The sequence below is a fragment of the Lissotriton vulgaris genome, chromosome 7 (genome assembly GCF_964263255.1).
Source record: "Lissotriton vulgaris chromosome 7, aLisVul1.2, whole genome shotgun sequence".
Lineage (NCBI taxonomy): Eukaryota > Metazoa > Chordata > Amphibia > Caudata > Salamandridae > Lissotriton > Lissotriton vulgaris.
In genome coordinates, this window is record NC_141695.1 from 1,500,603,837 (window position 1) to 1,500,628,457 (window position 24,621).

The following is a 24,621-nucleotide window of genomic DNA, read 5'->3' on the forward strand; positions in this document are numbered from 1 at the left end:
GACTGAATAGCTGGTGCTGGCGGCGAAGTTCGGGACAGCCTAACAATTAATGCTTGAGCACAGACCTTCTGTTAAGAAGACGCCGCACACCACTTCAAAGGTTTTCTTCAGTTGTTTATTTCCTGTAGTTTTCTCCACCTACGCGTTAGGTAGGGAAACCTACAGGAAATAAACAACTGAAGAAAACCTTTGAAGTGGTGTGCGGCGTCTTCTTAACAGAAGGTCTTTGCTCAAGCATATAAATATATATATAAATAATTCAATTTAAATGAAAAAATGTTTTTTAATTAACAAAATATATATGTGCCCACAATATATATCTGCCCACACTACTTGAGGAAGTGGGAAGGACACTATTTGAAATGAGGGGAACTGTGAGTAACAGTGGCGAACTGAACCAGGGGGGCATTTGAAAAAGGAAGTAAACCCCGAAACGCGTCATGCCCATGGTTTGAAAATAAATTGGTTGACACCACGAACCTCGAGTGCCGCCTAGTCGTCTTCTTTTCGAGCAGACTTCTTGTGAAAATGTGTATATGTATATATATATATATATATATATATATATATTAGAGGTGTCTTTCATAGATTCACATGCTAACCCTAAGAGAAGGTGATAAACTCATAGCAATGGACATAGCTACTTTATACACAAGCATTGACCATGATCAGGGTATGAGAGCTGTGAAAGACATTCTATCCACAAGGGAGGCCAACTTCTTAGAACATAACGAAATGCTGTTAGAATTTCTAAACTTTAGCCTACAACATAACATCTTTCTGTACCAAGACCAATATTACAAACAATTGGTAGGGGTGGCCATGGGCACAAGCTATTCACCCAGCTTCGCAAACATCTTTGTTGGGTGGTGGGAGGAGAATGAGGCGTGGGACCCCAAACATGCAGAATGGACACAACACATAGTGGTCTGGTACAGATATATTGACGATCTGCTGATCGTCTGGCGAGGCCCAGACAAAAAGGCTGAAGAATACATAGAGAGATTAAATGAAAATCCTTACAACTTACGCTTCACAAGTGAAGTAAGCGACAGCAAAATAAATTTTCTCGACTTGGAAATACAAATAGCACGAGGTAAAATCACGACACAGCTGTTTAGAAAACCCACAGCGGGGAATTCGACACTGCATTCCAGTAGTAGCCATCCATCTAAATTAATCCACAGCATCCCGTACGGGAAATTGCTGCGGATTAAAAGAAACTGCACAAAAGAGGAGGACTTTCAAAAAAATGCAGAAGAAAGTATAGAAAGATTCAAACAGCGAAGGTATGGAGAAAAATGTCTGAATGAGGCCCTTATAAAAGTGAATAACATCGCACGAGCTGAAACGTTAAAACCAAAAGAGAGGGTCAACGATAAAGATGGGAAATTTAGATTGATCACAACGTTTTCAGAGGGAGCGGGGCAGTTAAGATCAGCCTTGAGAAAAAACTGGAATCTGTTAACTACAGACCCGGTAATAGGCACAGACATACCGACACAATCGTTGGTAACTTATAGGAGAGCAAGGGCACTTAGAAACACACTAATGAGCAGCTACCTTGCACGACCAACAAAAGACCTATTTGGAAAAGCAATAATGGGTTTCCACCCCTGTGGACGTTGTAAAGCGTGCAAAAGGAGCAAAAAAGTTACAACATACCAAGTGAGAGGCGAAACACGAAATATCAAATCCCTTTTGACCTGCACTACACCCTACACAGTGTACTGTCTAGTGTGTCCCTGCGGGGTTACGCTATATAGGCAGCACTGTAAACCCCACAAAAATGCGTGTACTGGAACATCTCAGAGCAATAACAAACTGTGATCCATCGTATCCAGTAGCGAGACATTACAAACAACATCACAAAAGTAATAGCGAACTACTGGAATACTTCATATTAGACCAAGTCCCCAACAATCCCAGAGGTGGGGATAGGCTGCAAAAACTAAGGAGGTTAGAATCCAGATACATAATAGACATTGGGACCAAGTCCCCTGGGGGCCTGAATAGCCATGAGGAAATGACAGTACACTTAGGCTAGAACTCCCAGGACAGTGTTGAGCAGCAGTACACAGTAGCAGTTGACCGTAAGAGTAGCATGAGAATGAAAACACAAAAGTGGTTTTAATATTACGAGAAACTTTTTTGTTTAGTTGGGTGTGGGTGTTATAATATGATTTGCACAAAGGTTTTGCAGATGGAAAGAGTAAACTGTAACAAAAGAACTGACGTTTACAAAAAGCCCATCCAGGGCTGAATAACTTTGAGGGACTGTGAAATGATTACATAAATTTGTTAATGCAAAGCAAGCCCATACAGGGCGTAATGAGAATGCAAGTATGACAATGTAAATAACACTCACAGAAGTCCAATTAATTTGATGGATTGTATAATGCTCACATAACTTGTGGATGTACAATAAGCCCATTCAGGGCGTAATGAGAATGCATGACATTGTAAACAACAGTTCAAATATGGCCGACAATGTTGGGCAAAAAGTCCTATTCCCATCTCCATTTGTTTGTATCACAAGGGTTATTTAAAGCAGAAAAAATGGCGCGTCAGTGTACCACTGAAAAAGGCAGGAGCCGAAACGCGTCTGGTGCTTAGAAGGTCAGAAATAAAAACTCTGTTGGACCCTCCTCCCGCGAGTGCTTGTTTTCTTTGGGAAATACAGAGGAAAAGGAGCAATAATATATATATATATATATATATATATATATATATGTATATATATATATATATATATATATATATTACCTACTGGCTATCGCCAGTAGGTATATATAGTTAGAATTTTTTCTCTATGGGACTTTTGAAAATTCTATGTCTAATAACTTTGGCGTTTGTGGACGGAATCGGCTGAAATTTTCAGGAAAATGGCACATTTTGATTCTGAGCAGCCCCTGAAAATTTGGGGGGGTTTCGTCAAGGGGGGGCCGAGAAAAAAGGGGGGTCCCAAAACGCGTTTTTTGCATTGAGTTTTCCATAGGGCGGTTGGACTCACTTTTAGCTCGAACGGCTGAATGGATTTGCACGAAACTTGGCAAAATTGTAGGGACTGTTAGCCCGATGTGCCTTTGCTGGGTCTCAATATATGTGCTCCAGTAGTTTTTGAGAAATTAACGTTCAAACCAAGATATATATCTGTAACAGCGCTCTGGGCAGCGATCCGGTCCGCTTACTTTTCGCTTATCGGAACTTTGCGCGCAGAAAGCTGATTGGCTCTCCGGTGTCTGTCAACATTCTAAACAGTCCGGAGCGGACGCCATCTTGTCTCTCGGTAGGATCGAGAGAGAAGAAGAGGTGGAAAACGAAAGGGGAATTTAATGAAAGGGGGCAAGGTATCCCCCTCTTGACCCCCTAGGAATGTTGTTGGGGTTATTAAAGGGTCCCGTGGGGAAAATAAAAAAAAAATGATTTTTCACGGTAGAAGCGCGGCCGCGAACTGGTAGCGAAACGGGAATTCGCCATTTTGAGCTTCGTTAATTAAATTACTAGTTATAAGTGGGTGCGGGAGACGTATCCTAATCCCCTATGTTTCCTGAGGGTGGCTGAGGAGGCTGATATATGTTGATACATCTCTTCCAGCGGCTGTGCGTGAGCTTTTTTTTTTTTTTTGCTGCGTGACAGTCCGGAGCGGCCGCCATCTTGTCTCTCGGTAGGATCGAGAGAGAAGAAAAGGTGAAAAACTAAGGGGGAATTTAATGAAAGGGGGTAAGGTATCCCCCTCTTCACCCCCTAGGAATGTTGTTGGGGTTATTAAAGGGTCCCGTGGGGAAAAAAAAAAAAAAAATGATTTTTCACGGTAGAAGCGCTTCACGGGCCGCGAACTGGGCCGCAAACTGGTAGCGAAACGGGAATTCGCCATTTTGTGCTTCGTTAATTAAATTACTAGGTATAAGGGGGTGCGGGAGACGTATCCTAATCCCCTTACTAGTTATAAGTGGGTGCGGGAGACGTATCCTAATCCCCTATGTTTCCTGAGGGTGGCTGAGGAGGCTGATATATGTTGATACATCTCTTCCAGCGGCTGTGCGTGAGCTTTTTTTTTTTTTTTGCTGCGGCCTGCGTGACAGTCCGGAGCGGCCGCCATCTTGTCTCTCGGTAGGATCGAGAGAGAAGAAAAGGTGAAAAACTAAGGGGGAATTTAATGAAAGGGGGCAAGGTATCCCCCTCTTCACCCCCTAGGAATGTTGTTGGGGTTATTAAAGGGTCCCGTGGGGAAAATAAAAAAAAAAATGATTTTTCACGGTAGAAGCGCTTCACGGGCCGCGAACTGGGCCGCAAACTGGTAGCGAAACGGGAATTCGCCATTTTGTGCTTCGCTAATTAAATTACTAGGTATAAGGGGGTGCGGGAGACGTATCCTAATCCCCTATGTTTCCTGAGGGTGGCTGAGGAGGCTGATATATGTTGATACATCTCTTCCAGCGGCTGCGCCATCTTGCCTTTTTTTCGAATGGCACAATTTTGTCGTGCACGGCAGCCATTTTAGATGCCAGGCTGGTCCCAGGATATCACCTAACCCTGCGGATGTAGTTTATGGCCCCAGCTGTAGAGAATTCAGACATGCCAATCCTCCTGATTTAGGCGTGTGACTACTGATTTCAGTGCTAGTCTCCCGCCTCCCGATTTCTGCAAGCAAAAACCCGGGGGCATATTACGAACAACTAGCGATAATTTTTGTCTCTAACTTGTTTAGAGACAAAAATTATCGCCGCACATCGGCAATTTTTATCGCAGATAAACCTTGCTATTATCGCAGAAAAGTCAGCGATATTCATGTATTATTGACCTAATGCTCTTAGCCATGTTATCCACCTCCCATTGGATAACATGGCTAAGAACTGCTCAGGGCAGGTGTTAGATTTTGGAGATATTCGCGCTTAGCGCGAATATCTCCAAAAGTTGGTAATAGAAGGTAGCGATGTTAGGGACTGTTTCCAGTCGCTAACATCTTGGCACGCCACTTTGCATGTCATTAGTGATAAGTATCACTGACATGCAAAGCGGGGCCCAAGATGGTCGCTATCTCCTTTTAGCTGTCACTAACTGGTGTTAGCGACAGCTTGGTAATAGGGAGATAATTTTATCTCCGCTTTCATGGCTTTTAAAGCCAAAAAAGCGGAGATAAACCCCCTTGATAATATGCCCCAGGATTCCTTGGGGGTTTCAGCCGACAGGGCTTGCTATTGTGTTACATGGTAATTTTTCCATGAAACGTCAGAGGGTCGATGCAGGGGTTCTAGAAGAGGTGATAAACCATTTAAGCCTCATGAACAAGCGCATGGTCTTTTAAAGATTTGTGAAGTACTCGGGGCGGCGGTGTGTGTGTGCCCTCTTTCAGGAGCGGGCGGGGGGGCACTGCCAGCAACTTGCCAGGTCAGGTAGTGTTCAACACGTGCATCACCCTTTCTCTGCCTGCTATTGCGCTCCATGCTTCGGAAAGGTAAGAAAAAGAACGTGCATTTGAGTTTGAAATGTCCGATCCTGCAGCAGCACACTTCCAAAGCCCACACATGACAATAACCCGATTCAAGGCCCCATTCACCCGTTTTTCAAAAAATAGATAACACTCCAACAAATTAAGGTTATAAAACTTTATTAACTTTTAACGATAATGAACAGAACAAAAACTAAAAACATTTAAACATTTCTTAACACAAAAAGCAACAATGGTTAGAAGCTGTCTTTTGTGCGAATAGTCCCAAGGCAGCACAACGTGCAGAGTTCTGGACGGCACCCAGGTGATGTCGCCTGGGTGCCGCACTGGTTTAGGGATCCTACAATGCTGCTCCGAAAATTGGCGTGGGGCGTCCCGGGTGGGGCGGGGGGAGGCCTCGTCAGTAGCGGTCTGTTGTGCGAATAGTCCCAAGGCAGCACAACGTGCAGAGTTCTGGACGGCACCCAGGTGATGTCGCCTGGGTGCCGCACTGGTTTAGGGATCCTACAATGCAGCACAGAAAAACAGCGTGGGGCGTCCCGGGTGGTGCGGGGGGAGGCCTCGTCAGTAGCGGTCTGTGTCCAGTGTCACATGGCTGACACAACATGTACGACAGGCACCCAGGTGATGTCCAGTAAACTGCCGCACTGGTTTTGGTATCCTACAATGCTGCTCCGAAAATTGGCGTGCGGCGGCCCGGGGGGGGGGGGGGAGGCGGCGTGAACGGGCCTCCCCAGGTGGCGGCCATCTAGCTGAGTTGCGCTCGCTCTTGCGGCCACAGCGTCTCGCTCACCATGTTGTGGAGTTGCTCCCACTCTTGCAGTGCAGCGATAGGCGGCTGCCACATGGCTGTCAAAATGGCGGACGGCTCCTCGGTTTTGGGCCTGGTCCACTGAAATGGCCCTGGGACACCTTGGAACTCGGACGCTTGCCTGCTAGGGCTTGGGCTCCATTCTCGAAAAGCGTCCCCTCAGCCGTGAAGATTGTATAAAAGTCTTGGGGGCCCCCGACTCCCGCAGTCTTCCGGTGGGGAGCGGCTGCCATGATTGCTCGCGGAATGACCACGACGGAGCCACGAGATGGTGGTGCTCTCATGCTGACGCCAGCTTCAGTCTGAATGATCCAGAAACAAGGTGGGGCTTTCATCGTTTGGGAAAAAAAATGTTCTAAACCAATGAAAAGTGTTATTTTTAGGTCATATGACCAAGCCTTCCATCTTTAGGAAACCAAAAGTAAAATGAACCAATGAAAAGTTTTATAAACAAGTCACATGACCTGTTCTGCGGCATAGGGCTACAAAAAGCGTAGAAAATCCGTTGGCACGTGAGGCGGCGTCAGTAGCGGACCGATGTGCGAATAGGCCGAAGGCAGCACAACGCGTCGAGATCCGGATGGCACCGAGGTGGTGTCCAGCAAATTGCCGCACTGGTGTGGCCATCCTACAATGCTGCGCCGAAAGACGGCGTGTCCAGCTGAGTTGCGGTCACTGTCAGTAGCGGACCGATGTGCGAATAGGCCGAAGGCAGCACAACGCGTCGAGATCCGGATGGCACCGAGGTGGTGTCCAGCAAATTGCCGCACTGGTGTGGCCATCCTACAATGCTGCGCCGAAAGACGGCGTGTCCAGCTGAGTTGCGGTCACTGTTGCGGTACAGTGACTCGAACGCGCCGAGATCCGGATGGCACCGAGGTGGTGTCCAGCAAATTGCCGCACTGGTGTGGCCATCCTACAATGCTGCGCCGAAAGACGGCGTGTCCAGCTGAGTTGCGGTCACTGTTGCGGTACAGTGACTCGAACGCGCCGAGATCCGGATGGCACCGAGGTGGTGTCCAGCAAATTGCCGCACTGGTGTGGCCATCCTACAATGCTGCGCCGAAAGACGGCGTGTCCAGCTGAATTGCGGTCACTGTTGCGGTACAGTGACTCGAACGCGCCGAGATCCGGATGGCACCGAGGTGGTGTCTAGCAAATTGCCGCACTGGTGTGGCCATCCTACAATGCTGCGCCGAAAGACGGCGTGTCCAGCTGAGTTGCGGTCACTGTTGCGGTACAGTGAGTCGAACGCGCCGAGATCTGGATGGCCAAGTTTCATCTGGCAGTTTTTCTCCATCCCTCCTGGATCAAAGAAGGTGAATGCTATGCTGTCCTATGGCAACATGAGCATCAACCTGATGAATACGGCATTCGAAAATCATAAATGCCCTAATGCACCCAAGAAGTAATTTTTTTTTTGCTCCAGTTGAGCCGTTTTCAATGCCTGTTTTTTGTTGTTTCCCCTCCATCAAGAACAAAACAAAAATACAAGGCGCTAAGATCCGAATGGCAAGTCCTGGATGTTGAGTGCCTCAGTTGAGAGTTCTGAGCAGAGCTTGTAAGACTGTCTGAAGCTTATTTGCACCTGCTGCAGCTTCACTAGGTCCGGCGGAACTTTTTGCCTTTTCTTTTCTGCTTCTTTTCCTACAATGCGTTTCATCTGAAGACACGACCAGGTCCCTGAATGTGTGCAGGGGGACGCTATTGATTGAATGAAAATGGCGGCTTGACACAAAGCTGACTCAAGCGTTACTGTTGGTGCTATACAGACAAAAATTGGTTTTCAGTTTGTACATTCTTCAGGTTTTTTTTTTCCATTCAAGTCTGATTGAGAGTTTGTAGAAAAATGGCTTCAGATTTACCACATACTACTCTTCAACATTCTTCCTAAATGTAACAATGTGAAACTCGAGAACGGCTGTTTCTGTTTCCTTTCAAAATGCTGCCACCAATATTTTCTGAATGGAAGACACCATCTTGTAGCATAAAGGGCCGAAAGGGGTTCTGGTCTGGCCGATGGTTGGTGGAGACATTTTGACTATATCTTGGACCTGCCCGGCCTCGCCCAAAATGGCGCCGGTATAAATGGGACTCGTAACTCCTTGCCCGCAAATGTATATCTAGAAAATGTTATTGTAAGTGGCCCTGTCGTATTTTAATTACAAAATGTACGTCCACCGATTCCGCAACTGTTAGACACCTTTGTTCTTGTCAAATAATGGCCCGCTCGTTACGTTCTTCTACAGTGTAAATGTCTCCTCATCATATACGATTTCAGTTTGCTCCGTGGCCGGCCCACGTGGTTATAGGCCCGTATTTGTATACTGACATTTTCACAATAAAGGTTTTTAAAACAAAACTCGGTAGTAGTATTTACATTTGTAAAGTTTTTACTTTTAGTGACTGTTTTCGAATCAGTAAAAGGCAAGTGAAATAAAGCAGTCCAATTACATGACGGAAAAAAGGTATAATATGTAGGAACGCAGTAAAGATAAATGGTCAAGGGCAGTTGTGTTTTCCACTCCTGCAACATAAAGTGATCGATAAGAATCTGATAATCAGGCGTATCGGCGACTAAGACAGCAGGCCGAATCTCTTTTACTCAACGGCTCCGTCATGGAAGGAAGAAACGCCCTTTTTCTCGAAAAAGGAATATATTTTACTTGCAAGACAGTTGTAAATTTTCCGGGAAAGTACATTAGCCTGGAATATTATAACATATGTTTGAAAAAAAAATATTGTTCGAAAATAATAAAAAGCGTAATTTTTAGGTCATATGACCAAGCTTTTCATCATTAAATTAACAAAAGTAAAATGAACCAATGAAAAGTTTTATTAACAAGTCACATGACCTGTTATGCTTACGTTACGCGCTGCGCGCCGCGCCTCGGATCACTTCCGGGTGCGCTAACGCGGCGTGTCATAAAACGCATTACGCGACAACGTAGGTCAAGAATATAGTCAAAATGTCCCCACCAACCAGCGTTCACAACACAACCCCTTTCAGCAGTCCAAAAAGTTCTGTTAAATGACAACAGAGGGGACAGGCAACAAGAACCATCAGTCAAAGAGGGGAGGGCAAGTTCTTCTCTTCCGGGTCATGTTGGGGCGCTACCGGAACTGATCGAATTGGTAGTCTATAGTGTTTCTGGATGTTTCAGACTAAAGCTGGCGTCAGCATGAGACCACTACCATCTCGTAGCTCCGTCGTGGCCATTCCACGAGCAATCATGGCAGCCGCTCCCCACCAGAAGCCTGCGGGAGTCGGAGGCCCCCAAGACTTTTGTAGAATCTTCACGGCTGAGGGGACGCTTTTCGAGAATGGGACCCAAGCCCTAGCAGACAAGCGTCCGAGTTCCAAGGTGTCCCAGGGCCATTTTAGTGGACCAGGCCCAAAACCGAAGAGCCGGCCGCCATTTTGAGAGTCCTGTGGCAGCCGCCTATCGCTGCACCGCAAGAGCGGGCGCATCTAAACTACATGGTGAGCGAGACGCTGTAGTCGCAAGAGCGGGCGGTAAACAGCTGAATGGCGGAAGAGGCACAGTGTAGCAAAAGCGGGCGGAATGGCAACTAAAACGATAAAGGGGCGCCCCACTACAGCTTGTCTTCAGGTCAAACGGATTGTGGGACAAGGTCCAGAATTGAAGAGTCATCAAAAGGCAAAAAGTTCAGCCGGACCCCGGGAGCCGGCCGCCTATGTCGGGGGCGATCTCAGGCTACACCAGTGCTATAAGACTTGGGGAGGGTGTCGGAGCCAAGCGTCTTCTCCGAGTCCATGGCCATCACACCGCCCCTCAGGGGCCTCCGTCAAGCTGTTTAGGAAGGTAACATATCACATTGTTTTCTAATGCAGTCAGGTCCACAAACGACACTCACTTACTTTGAGAATAGTGAAGCTGCAGTAGGTGGAAATAAGCTTCAGACAGTGTTACAAGCAGTGCTCAGAACTCTTAACTATGGCACCCAACATCCAGAACTTATGCTATTTGAGAATGGTAGTGACATCGAAGCATCTCAGGGACCAAAACCATTAACGTACTTTCACGTATGAAAATCTTACTTGGGGAGGGGGCAGGAGCGAAGCGCCCCCTCCCAGTCAGCGCCACCACACCGTATGTTGAAAATCTGAAGCCATCGTTCTACAAAGTCAACCAAACTTGGATTGAAAAATCTAGAAAAATGTACAAACTGAAAACCAGTTTTGGTCTGCATAGCATCAGTAGCAACGCTTGAGTCAGCTTTGTGTCAAGCCGCCATTTTGATTCAACAAAGCACAGGCATTGAAAAAGGCTGAAATTCAGAACTCTAAACTATGGCACCCAACATCCAGGAGCTTGCCATCTGGATCTTGGAGCCTTGTGCTGTTTTCGATCTATTCACACATCGGTCCACTACTGACATCATCTTATAAAACAACGTTATGTAAATAGTTTTTTAATAAAATGTTTTACCCTGTTTCTTTGCTGGTGTGTTGTCTATATTTTTCAATATTTGCATAGGGTTTGTCGTTATTTTGTGCGGTATGGGTGATGGAGCCGAGCTGTCTTGCAGTTCTCATGGTGTGGAGCTCAGTTCATCTCACTATTTTCGTATTTCTCATGAAGGGTTGTTCCTAATATTTCTATTTTAGCGAGGTCAAAAAGAGATCTAATTAGTGGCCTACTGATTTTGCTCGATTACTTTTATTATTTTACACGATTTTTCACTATCTGCAAAGACTAAACAGAGTATTGCGACTTTGTGCTTGTTTGTAAATAGAGAATGATCCAAAGAGAACCAATTCTAAAACAGTAAATGCTTGGACAACAATCAATCAAATGGAGAGACAAGGAGGCACGACGGATTACAACGGGGGTAAAGGCCTGCGTTAACTACCCTTCAGTATCTGCAAAGAGAGAGTACTACTAAGACAAAAGAGGGGAGGGGGGGGGGTGCAGCGTTCAAAGCACATCAGCGTGCATAAATACGAAAATGTTTTTATCTATCACGTACTTGACATTTTAAAGCTTTTCATATTTGCTATTAAAAAACCAATGAAATTCACAGAAAAAACCATAGGTTATAGTGGATATATAGTTAGAAATTTGCATTTAGAAAACCTTGAAAATTCAATGAAAAAACCATTGGTTTTAGGCCATATATAGTTAGGAATTAGCATTTACAAAACCTTATTTTACTCGCATAAAACCATTGAAATTCCATATATAGTTAGAAGCGCTAACTATATATCGCGCACCCGCAATCCACTGCTGATGATGTCACATATTACATCATTCATGACATGGTCAGTGACATCACTGATGACATCACTGATGACATCTCAAATGACATCACTGATGACAACTCAAATGACATCACTGATGACATCTCAAATGACATCACTGATGACATCACTGATGACAACTCAAATGACATCACTGATGACATCTCATTTGTCATCACTGATCACATCACTTATGTGATAATACAATGAACCTCTTCAGACTCTAATATAACCTTACATACACTCAGTATAAACAGACACTCACAGACTGTCACTCATCCATGGAGTTACTCACACACCTACTCAGTCCTGCAAAGAATCAATCACACCTCCATTTCCTCAACTATAAAGTTATACACATCTTACTTATTCAAACATATAATAACACATATTTATTCTCTTATATAATCCCTGATACAAGCTCACAGTGATCGATACAGCCACTCACACATTCACTGGCTCTTATGTTCAGTTATTTATATATCTCAACTCTCACATGTATTGTGTTTTACATACGTACTTACTTGCTCATGTAGCAATGAGAAATCCATTCACTCACCAACACACCCATGCATAGTCAACCGCCCATATAGCTGTTTCCACATGCACTCTTGAACTCATACTCCTAGTGAATAAACTGCTTACACATCTATGCACAGAGTCACGCACCTCCCAGCCACCCACACACACACTCAGCCTCCCATTCAAATACTTGGGCAACCAATCAATAACCCATATGGCCACTCTTATAGCTACTGATCAACACATGCAGCAGCTTACACAACAACAAACATACTGATGCACAAATTAAGACAGTTTAGTCACTAACCCATGCACTCAGTGAGACACATTTAATCACTCACTCATACAGTCAGTCATGCACCTACTAAATTCTTCATCCAGACACTTATACATCCACTCATTCTTCAATATGTGAAACATATTTTAACTTTACAGAAACATACAGTCACTGGGTGTTGTCATCAGTGATGTCATCAGTGATGTCATTTGAGATGTCATCAGTGATGTCATTTGAGTTGTCATCAGTGATGTCATTTGAGATGTCATCAGTGATGTCATCAGTGATGTCACTGACCATGTCATGAATGATGTAATATGTGACATCATCAGCAGTGGATTGCGGGTGCGCGATATATAGTTAGCGCTTCTAACTATATATGGAATTTCAATGGTTTTATGCGAGTAAAATAAGGTTTTGTAAATGCTAATTCCTAACTATATATGGCCTAAAACCAATGGTTTTTTCATTGAATTTTCAAGGTTTTCTAAATGCAAATTTCTAACTATATATCCACTATAACCTATGGTTTTTTCTGTGAATATATATATATATATATATATATATATATATATAGATATAGATATAGAGAGAGAGATATTTATTTAAATAAAGTACTTTTACAAAGTATATGCCTTCACCACGCATGCCTTTGCGTTGTAATGGCTTGCATGGTAAAGGCATATGCGGAGTAAAAGTTTGCGGGGTCATGGTATGTCGAAGTAAAGGCTCTTGCTTTATAAAAAATGCAGAATAATCGTATGTGGGATATTATACCGCGGAATAACATCATATATTCTTGGCCTGCTCAGCAGCCTGAGAGTCCTTGTGTGCCCAGCAATTTTCAGGCGATGATAATAATAATGATAAGATTAGGTTAATTCACTCGCTAGAGAGAACTGTTTTGTCTAGCCACAGTAGATAGTTAACATACTTGCTACAAAGCACACCTTGTTATATGCAGACAACAGATTAGTATTACATGTAGATCACTCAGTGATTTTATGCTTTTGTCATAGAGATTATTTTGTTACTTACAGTTAATAAGTCACAATCCTTCTAATATAGTTAAGGGACACATCATCTGGGGTCAAGTAGTTGATTCCAAACTGAAAGGCACAGCTTTAGAGCTTGTTTAAAAGAGTTCCTTTTAATAGTAATACAGCTTTATTCACACAAGCAACCATTGCCTTTCTACTATGGTTCAAAGGTGTGTGCGTGGCACTAGCAGCCTGATTGTGTGCCAGCAATGGGTAGAGAGCAGAACAGGACGACATGTATGTAGTTTAGATATAGTGCATTCCTGCTCTTGCCCTGTCATATAACGCAATGCAGCACAGCAACTTTGGTTGGTGTGCTTCAAGACATTTTAGTAAACACACCCTTCAGTGTCAGCAAATTCACTGAAGGTGGCCAATAAATCAGACTCACCAATAGCTGCTAGATCCATCTGGATCTTACTCATTTCTTGCATTGATGAAAATAAATATATTCCAAAAGAGGGGGAGAAACTTATTCTAAAGAAAAAAGAGATGTCATGAAATACGCAATTTGAGGATTTCAGGAAGAAATTAAATGTAATGAGGGTTTTTATAGAGCGCGTGTATGCCGTGGCGCCTTAGAGCTAACTATCATGAATAAAGAGTGAGGAGAAGTACAGCCGGTTATGTACAGCTAAACAGCCAGGTTTTAAGATCCCTCCTAAACTGAAGTAGATTGTTTTTGGTTCTAAGACGCAAGGGCATAGAATTCCATAGCTTCGGAGCTTGATGTTGAAAGATTCTACCACCCCACTTCAGCGTCTTTATCCTTGGAACTATGAGCAAGGATGCCAAAGCGGAGCGGAGAACTCTCTGTGGGGTATACCGCTCAACATATTGTCTAATCTGTCCTGGCCCCTTTCCGTGCAATGCCTTATGTAAAATACACATAGACTTAAATTGGATCCTAGCCAAAATAGGGAGCCAGTGCAGCTGTTCTCGAATTGCACGACTAATAGAGCAGAATTTAGGTACATTCAGTAGTAGTGGTGCAGCTGCATTTTGTAAAGTCTGCAGTTTATGTGTCACACTTTTTTTGGCTTGAAGGTGGAGTGAGTTACAGTAATCGATTTTTGACAAAATCAGAGCTGTAACTACCCTTTTGCTGAGGGGCTTAGGAATAAAAGGTAGGATTTTCCTAAGAATTTTCAAAGTATAGAAACAAGAAGAGGTAATGCTGTTGACCTGGTCTGATAGGGAAAGGTGAGCATCAATTAGAACTCCAAGGTTTTTTACCTTTTTTATGGGTTGGGGGCAAGATCCCGCTGTATCAGGCCACCAATCGGAGTTCCAAAGTGAAGAGTGTAGGAGAGTAGGGTCTGCAATCCTATGATCACCCCAGATTTTTGCTTTTTCCTTCACTGGTTTACGACTTCTCTGGCTGTGGGCCTGCTAATCAGACCCACAGCCTTGCTGTTCTCTCACTAAATTGACACGTGTACATTTGGTGCATTTACCAATTGGTACTGGGCCACCTTATCAGACCCTGTAACTCAGGGCATAGGTGTACCCAGGGCCTACCAGGGGCTGCAGCATGTATTATGCCACCCCTGGCTGGCCATCTAAATCTGACAAAACTGGCTGCACGACAGCTGGGGCAAGGTGGTGTACTCACCCTTTGCTTTAGATATAGTATACCTATATCTAACCCTAAAATGGACACACAGATTCCTATCAGTCACTCCTATGGCAGGCCTTGACAATCCTGAAGGCAGAGTGCTTGGACTCGTGTGAGATGGTGCTCTGGCATGAGCTGAGCCCGTTTGCAGCTTGCCGAACCAAGTCCTAATAGCTGTTCCATGATAACGCATACCATATACTCTTAAGTGCATTATAATCCTCGCAGTTAAATGCCAACTCTGGTATCGCTTTATCAAAACATGTCGAGTAAGGTGTCATACGAATTGGAATACTAACCCCTCGCCAATTCTGGCTACGGGGTTAGCATTCCACCCTTCTAGAGGGACACGACATGTATGTAACTGTGAACCCCGGTTAAAGTTAACTCAAGCCTCAGCATCACAAAATGGATGCTGCCACCACAGACACAAGTCTGACCCCCTGCAGCTGGGAGTCCTTCCAGCGAGGGGAGCTTGGACAAAGGGTTTCCTGTCAGGGGCGGTGCTAGCACCATCCCAGACAGGGTTTTGTGTATCCTGGGTAGGCAGGGCTTTAGAGGAAGGTGACTGCAAGTGGCACCCCGGTGCTCACTATGCATCTGCTGGCTAGAACCAGTTCCAGGGGCACACCAGCCCCTGAGCTGGGGAAAGTCCGGCATGGGAGAGGGGTGTAACCACCCCCCTTCCTGGTCCCACCCATGGGCAGGACCTAGTCGCGTGCCAGCCCCTTTTCCTAGTATAAAGATAGGAGCGGGCCCCCTTCCAAATTAGATCATCTTTGAATCCTGAAACTACTTTCTACGAAAGGAAATCTCGACTTCTTCTCAAGATTTCTCCCTTGTGGCTAAGGAGTAGTCACCCTGCACCCGCAGGCACCATCTAAGGACACTGCGGTTTGCTGCACGTCCTTCCTCCGGAATCCGACTGACCAGCACGACGAGACCCGGCTTCCCTGGCACCTCTGACCTCTACCTACCTCTACAGCTAAGCTGAGAACCGTAGGTGCGACGAGACCTCTAGGGACCGGCCATCTTCAGAACTGCACGACTTCTATCCAGCACGACCGCCGAGGGATCCTCTGGTGAGTGCTTTGGGGTCCAAGAAGCCCCAACCCTGAGCAGCTCCAGCACCGAAGTTCAGCCTCCCAGCCTCCACGAGATCTGCGTGGGGCCCTTCTGCCTGTTTGCTGCTCACCGCGTTGTCTGGCTACTAGCCCGCTGGCTTGTGGCCTTCCCGACGGCGACCAACGACATCAACATTGCTGGTCTGGTTGCTCCAGACTGGCCCTAGCTCCCTTCCAAAAGAGGAGCACCCCGGACCCTCCTGGTCCACTCCAGACGCCATTTTAGGTCCACCGCGTGGGCTTGAATTTGCCAAGACTTGTTGCCCCAATCCTGGGTCCAGCGACGTCGACAGCAGCAACCATCGTGGGACAGCTCGCACCTCCATCCTGGTCGCCGACAACGCCTCCTGGTCCGTGAGACTGCAGAGCCTAGCGTCGCCCACTCACCTGGTCGAGGTGACTCCATCCGGTGCCATCCTGGTGCCCATCTGATCACTGGCTAGTCATTCAGGACTTGGTCCCCTCTGCTTACAGGTGCCGTCCATCTTCGATCCAGGCTTGGATCCATCCGAATTTCTTCACTGGTCGCCTGCCAGCAACTTCTTCTTTCAGGCTCCTGGTTCGTCAACGAGGGTTTCTGACGACACTTGAACCCTATGCAGCCGCAGCCCCTGGGCTAGGTAAACCGAGTACTTCGGTGCTCCAGCGTAGAACAACTCTCTAAGTGCCTAGATCCACTTTCGTTTTTGACCTACCTAGTCGGGTTCGCCCGAGAACACTAACTTTGCTTTTACTAGCCTCCATAGACTTTGTCCCGCATCCCGCGTGAGAGTGCACACTCTGCACCCGAGTCCCCTAGGCCTCCTGCTAGTAATCTGAAGGTTCAGTAGGCCAGTCCTAGCGATTCCAAACCCTATGAGATTAGTACTTACCTGCTAGTAATTACGCATTCCACTTTTAGAGTATATGGTTTTTCGTGCCCTAAATAAATACACTGTTTATTTTCATAACACTTGTGTGGTGTCCTTTCACTTGGTGTTCAAGGGGTATATGTGATGGTATAACAGCTGGCTTAACACGCCCTCTAGAGTCTAGCCTAAAGACTGCTCGTGTCCACGCTACTAGGAAAGCTGGTCTATCGGTTGACTTACAACCAATCATCAATAAGGGTTGTTTGGACTGATACATAGTGATCACTAGAATAGTGAGCACTGCATATCACTTCTCACATTGGTGAGCAGCAGTTGGGATTTGAGCTTGCTGTTGTTTTACCACAAGTATCCTAAGAATATCATTGTGAAAGATCACATAAGTATTTAAGGTACATATAACTTAGCTTAGAATACTCTGAGTTCTACTGAACCAGCTGTTGTAGTTTAACATGGCTTAGCACACCTTGACTACAACTCTTAGCAAGGGATCAGTAGGCAAACAAATAGTGTAGGTAGGTGCATCACTTACACCACACTAGAAGCATGTCTAACCACGGAGAGTCTTCAGAGACCCCTCTTGTGGTTGTGGACCCTCCACAGGTCCCTTCCAGATATGCTGCTCTTAGCTTCCAGGAGATGAGACAAATCTGTACATCCAGGAAGCTAAAACAGGGTTCTAACCCTACCATTCCTTTTCTGATTGGTCTCTTAGAGACTTATGACGCCAGGAGGTCTGCCAACATAGATCCTTCTCATCCAGATGGGAATCTGCCCCCCTTAGAGGGACCCTTTAGTAACCCTGACCACCACCTCCAGGCAGCAGATGATGCTGAGGAGGAGGAGGAAGAGGAGTTATCAGAGGATGAGGCAGACAAAGGTCAGGTAGAAGTCAGTAGACTCACTAGGACCAACTTAAGTAGGCATGAGAATGGATTTGGGGGACCCCCAGGGCCACTCTCAGGCAGACTTAACATTGGGAATGGAAGAGTTAGGTCTCTATCTAGAGGCTCTAACAGATCCATTCGAACCAATGGCTCTCAGACCTCTTCTCATAGAGGGATGTCATCCCCAAGAGAAGGGAGCATGAAGCTAAGATGAGGGAAGCCAATCTGAGGATTGAAAGGGAAGCGCTTGCCCTGGCCAAAGAGAGGCTTGCCTTTGCTAGAGAGCAAAAGTTAAGTGGGTTAGATCTCACTGGTGGCAGCATTCTCCCAAGAGAAAAAGACAGGAGTTTAGACACTAGACACCTGAGTAAGATAGTGCCCCCCTTTAAACAAGGGGATGATATCCACAAATGGATAACTGCTTTGGAGAGGGCCTGCACTGTCCAGTGCATCCCCCAGAGTCAGTGGGCAGCTGTCTTGTGGCTCTCCTTTGAAGGTAAAGGTAGAGACAAGCTCCTCACTACTAGAGCTGAGGATGCTAACAATTACCAAGTCCTGAAAAGTACACTGATAGATGGGTTTGGCCTAACCACTGAGCAGTACAGGTTGCTGTTCAGGGATACCCAGAAAACTCAGTCTCAGGATTGGTCTGACTTTGTAGATTGTGCCACTAAGGCTTTGGAGGGCTGGTTGCTGGGCAGTAAGGTTACTGATTATACAGGATTGTACAATCTGATCATGAGGGAACAGATTTTAAACAATTGTCAGAACCAGTTGTTGCATCAGCACCTTGTTGACTCAGATCTGACCTCTCCCCAAGAATTGGGAAAGAAGGCAGACAGATGGGTCAGAACAAGGGTTAAGCAGAACCAGGGCCAGAACCAGGGTGGTCAGAAGAAAGCAGACCAGAAGGGTAAAGATACAAAAGGTGAACAAAATGACCAGAAGTCTTCAACAGGTCCCCAACAAACCAAAGAGGGTGGGGGTCAGGCTTCCCAGAAGAAGAAGAATCAAGAAGGCCAGTCTAAAAGGTGGTGCCAGTACTGTAAAAGTAAAACTCACTGGTTTAGTGAGTGCACCAAGAAAGGAGGGCAAACTCCGGTCACTGCAGCCCCTAAGGCACCTGCACCCCCTAGTACAGTCAGCAGTGGTAGTGCACCTCCCAAGGGATTAGTTGGGTTAACCTTGGGTTCTGAGGGGTATGACAACTTAGTTGGCACACTCACTCAGGCTGTCCTTGTCTGTACAGGGGATGTGGATATATCCCCCAATGCCAGTCCCAATTTTTGGGCAAATACAGACAGACACATTTTATCAATGGCAAGATAGCTCAGGCCTACAGGGACACTTGTGCGAGTGTCACAATGGTGACACCTAACTTTGTGGACCCTGGACAGATCACGCTAGGTCCAGAGTACCTAGTGACCAATGCCAGAAATGTCACTACCCACCATAGTATGGCAATTGTTGATTTCTCCTGGGGAGGTGTAAGTGGCCAAAAGAAGGTTGTTGTTAGTTCAGACCTCCCAGTTGAATGTTTGTTGGGCAATGATTTGGAGTCATCCCTATGGTCAGAAGTGGAGAAGAGGACTCATATGGAAATGTTAGGCTTGCCAGCACATGTGCTTGCTGTGACTAGGTCACAGACCAGAAGATGCCCCACTGAACAGGTGCTGGATCCTGGAACAATGGACCAGACACCTTCGAAGAAGAAGAGCAGGAGGGTTAAGGCATTGCCTTCCCCCTTGCCCCAGGTTGAGGATCAAGTCTCAAAGGAGGCTGACCTCAAAGAGCTGAGGGAAACTGAGCCTAAAGAGCTTGAACCTGATCAGGTTGAGTTTCTGGGTTTAGGGGGCCCCTCCAGAGAAGACCTGGGGAAGGCACAGATAGCCTGCCCTTCTCTTGAACCCCTCAGACAGCAGGTTGCTGCTGAGGCTGCAGGGAACGCCACAGGTGCCCACAAGGTATACTGGGAAGATGGACTCCTGTACTCTGAGTTAAGAGACCCCAAGCCTGGTGCAACCAGGCGGCTGGTCATCCCCTTGTCTCTGAGAGGTTTCCTTCTCACCTTGGCCCATGAGATTCCTCTTGCAGGTCACTTAGGCCAGAACAAGACTTGGGACAGAATTGTCTCACACTTTCACTGGCCTCACATGAATGAAGATACCAAGGAGTTTTGTCGCTCCTGTGTCACTTGTCAAGCCAGTGGTAAGTCAGGTGGCACAACAAAGGCCCCCTTATACCAATGCCTGTGGTGGGGGTGCCCTTTGAAAGAGTGGGGATTGACATTGTTGGTCCAATGGAACCCCAGACAGCATCAGGGCACAAGTTTATACTGGTGGTGGTGGACCATGCCACCAGGTATCCTGAAGCTATTCCCCTTAGGACCACTACAGCACCTGTTGTGGCAAGAGCCCTAGTTGGAGTGTTCTCCAGAGTGGGCTTCCCTAAGGAGGTTGTCTCTGACAGAGGTGCAAACTTCATGTCAAGCTACTTAACTGCTATGTGGAAGGAATGTGGTGTCAACTACAAGTTCACTACACCCTATCATCCACAATGCAATGGGCTTGTTGAAAGGTTCAACAGGACCCTAAAAGGGATGATTCATGGACTACCTGAAAAGCTCAGGCGGAGATGGGATGTCCTGATACCCTGCCTTTTGTTTGCTTACAGAGAGGTCCCACAGAAGGGGGTTGGCTTCAGCCCTTTTGAACTTCTGTATGGGCATCCTGTGAGAGGACCCCTGCGTTTGGTGAAGGAAGGATGGGAGAGACCTCTCAAAAAGCCTGCAACCAACATAGTGGACTATGTACTTGGTCTCCGCTCCAGGATGGCTGAGTACATGGAAAAGGCTTCCAAAAACCTTGAGGCTAGCCAAGAACTCCAAAAAGCTTGGCATGACCAAAAGGCTGTCCTGACTGTGTACAAGCCTGGACAGAAGGTGTGGGTGGGTGTTGGAGCCAGTGGCCCCAGCAGCACTCAAAGACAAATGGTCTGGGCCCCACACAATCCTTGAGCAAAAGGGGGAGGTCACCTACCTGGTGGACCTTGGAACTCCCAGGAGCCCCCACAGGGGGCTCCATGTGAACAGGCTCAAAGCATATGTTGACAGGAAGGACATGAGTTTGCTCATGGCCACAGATGAGGGACAGGAGGAGGAGAGTGACCCTCTCCCAGACCTGCTCACTCAGAATCCTGATGATGGATCACTAGATGGTGTTGTCTTTTGTGGCAGCCTCTCTGAACATCAACAGAAGGATTGTAAACAAGTGCTTCAATCCTTCAGACATATGTTCTCTCTGACACCCAGTCAGACCAATTGGTGTACCCATGAGGTTGACACTGGTGACAGCCTGCCAGTCAAGAGTAAAATCTACAGGCAGCCTGATCATGTTAGAGACTGCATCAAAACTGAAGTGCAGAAAATGTTGGAGCTGGGAGTCATTGAGCCCTCAGATAGCCCTTGGGCTAGTCCAGTAGTTCTAGTGCCAAAGCCTCACACCCAGGGTGGTAAGCAAGAGATGAGGTTTTGCGTAGACTACAGAGGTCTCAATGCAGTCACTAAGACTGATGCCCACCCAATACCAAGGGCAGATGAACTTATAGATAGATTGGCTTCTGCCAACTACTTAAGTACATTTGACCTGACAGCTGGGTATTGGCAAATCAGGTTAGCTGAGGATGCCAAGCCCAAGACAGCATTTTCAACCCCTGGTGGACATTATCAATTTGTGGTAATGCCCTTTGGTCTGAAAAATGCACCTGCCACCTTCCAAAGGCTGGTGAATCAAGTTCTCTCTGGGCTGGATGACTTCTGTGCAGCATATCTTGATGATATAGCTGTCTTTAGTTCCACCTGGGAGGATCACCTGGTCCACCTGAGGAAAGTGTTAGAGGCTCTGCAGAAGGCAGGTCTCACTATCAAGGCCACAAAGTGCCAGATAGGGCAGACACAGGTTGTATACTTGGGCCACCTTGTAGGTGGAGGCCAAGTTCAGCCACTGGAGAGCAAGATACAGTCCATCAGGGACTGGGCTCCTCCAACCACCCAGACTCAGGTTCGAGCTTTCTTGGGCCTGACTGGTTACTACAGAAAGTTTGTCAGAAATTATGGATCAATTGTGACTCCACTTAATGAACTGACAAGTAAAAAGATGCCAAAGATAGTTCAGTGGACAGCAAGCTGTCAAAAAGCATTCGATGACCTAAAGCAGGCCATGTGCACAGCACCTATCCTAAAGAGTCCAGACTACTCCAAACCATTCATTGTCCAAACAGATGCTTCTGAGTTGGGTGTGGGAGCTGTTCTATCTCAACTGAATTTTGATGGTCATGACCAGCCCATTGCTTCTATAAGCAGAAGGCTGACCCCCAGAGAGAAAAATTGGTCAGCTATTGAGAGGGAGGCCTTTGCTGTGGTTTGGGCCCTGAAGAAACTGAGGCCATACTTGTTTGGCACTCATTTCAAGATTCAGACCGACCATAAGCCCCTCTTGTGGCTAAATCAGATGAAGGGTGAAAACCCCAAACTGCTTAGGTGGTCCATTTCCCTACAGGGGATGGATTTTACAGTGGAGCATAGACCTGGCACTAATCATGGCAATGCAGATGGGCTCTCCAGGTATTTCCACTTAGAGCAAGAAGACTCACCTGGTCAAGGTTAGTTTACTGTCCCAAAGTTTGGGGGGGGGGGGGGGGTCATGTAGGAGAGTAGGGTCTGCAATCCTATGATCACCCCAGATTTTTTCTTTTTGCTTCACTGGTTTATGACTTCTCTGGCTGTGGGCCTGCTAATCAGACCCACAGCCTTGCTGTTCTCTCACTAAATTGACACGTGTACCTTTGGTGCATTTACCAATTGGTACTGGGCCACCTTATCAGACCCTGTAACTCAGGGCATAGGTGTACCCAGGGCCTACCAGGGGCTGCAGCATGTATTATGCCACCCCTGGCTGGCCATCTAAATCTGACACAACTGGCTGCACGACAGCTGGGGTAAGGTGGTGTACTCACCCTTTGCTTTAGATATAGTATACTTATCAGTGGCGGCTGGTGACATTTGAAAGCAGTGGGGCGTAAAAGTTGGGCATGACTAATAACATGCTGACATAACAAAACACTGTAATGTTCTGACTAACAGTCACTATTTTTAATCTAAACGTGATAACTACCTTTAACTGAGAAACTGTCCTAGCTAAAGTAACTATGGGTTTAGAAGGTAGTTTAATCAAGAAGGGATGCTGAGAACTGAACCAGGAAGGCAATCATTGATGCCTGTACTGAAAAGTATGTAATATGGAATTGGAAATACCTCCTAATTTAGCAGCACCCACTGCGTGCTCTTGCTCCATTAGTGTTTCCTCCTGGGCTGTGCTAATCGCAAATACTTGGTGAATTTATTTAACACTCCCTACTTAGAAAGCAGGGTTTTACAGCTTTTTTAATCCATTATTTAATTTAATTATTTTATTTTATTTTTTTATAGCGCGACCTCGACCCGAAGGTATCGGAGCCTTTACGTTACAAGTTGCTTTACTAACGGGCACATTCATTAGGCAGGGGGAGATTAAGTGATTTGCCCAGGATCACAGGATGTTGAGCGTCCATGAAGAGACATGACCCGGTTCCCTAGCTTAGAATTCAACTGCTCTAACCGATCATAGGCCACATCCTCGCTTTAAGTTGTCATAAACAAGTCCATGGTGACAAAGATGCGTTCAGAGAACCCTAACAATGCTCAGACCATGAACCCTCCAGCAGCTCGCACTTTTAATTACTTTTAGCTGCGATTCTCCACTGGCAGGGGAGCTGATCAACCCCCATTAATTCAGTCACAGGCCGGCAGTCTTCCTGACTGTGCAAAGTTGTCAATGAAGAGTCTTGTAAAATGTACAGTCTTGACTCTTTAGGTTCTGACCATAGTGCCTTTGTGCCGCATTCTCTGCATGATTAGTGCCGTATTTTCAAAGTGGTGCAGATGGCTGGCCTCCCTCTGCACTCAGCCAGTGCTGTGTGCTTTGTTTCTTCAGCTAGGAGTACATATGGTCAGAGGGGGCCTTTGGACGGATAGCACTGGGTGAAACCTAATTTGGAGCACTTTCCCACCTGTCGCCGGTCTTTTGGAAATTGGGAGGGGTTCACGTGGGGTTGGGGGTAAAGTGAGGGGATAAGAGTAAAGAGGGTCGTCGGGAGAAAAAAACAGACACAAGTAGAAATGCGTGCCAGTCCAGAGACAGCAACCCCTCATAATGTCCAGCATATGGTCGTCCAATCCAGCCCTAAATCCTTGCACACAGTCCCTCCGCCCCCACGCTGCACAGGGACCATCTCAGTCAGGCCCTTCTTTCCACAGATGTGGGGACCACTTCCGGCTTGCGGTCAGCCTTCCATGTTTGAGGCGGAATTACCTCCTATTCGGAAAACAATGTTGGTTTAAAAAACACCACTTTATTCTTCTTTCTAGGACCACATTTGCCATACAAACAACAGGGTGTCGCCATGATAATCCTCTCCAGCCACACTTTGCGTTAATTTACTCCCAGTATATTTCACCCAGTCACGGCTCGCTCACAGTGGGGGCCAGGGGGGTGGGGATAAATAAAATAAAAAACTTACCTTGTCTTCACTTGACCGGGTCCGCACCATCTCTGCTCTGGGGTCCCGTTGGCGCCTAGACTAATTAGTAATGGCTGCCAACTTGCCGAGACACAGTAGTAGCCAATCCTGATGCTGCTCTCTTTAGAGGAGAGCTGCTC

The 24,621-nt window shown here is 46.3% G+C and overlaps 1 protein-coding gene across 1 annotated transcript in view; it reads right to left on the reverse strand.

Annotated features, from left to right (window-relative positions):
* LOC147705871 (fer-1-like protein 4) overlaps positions 1 to 24,621 on the reverse strand; it is a 1,142,165-nt gene that overhangs the window by 795,849 nt on the left and 321,695 nt on the right. The gene's annotated exons all lie outside the window — the stretch shown is intronic.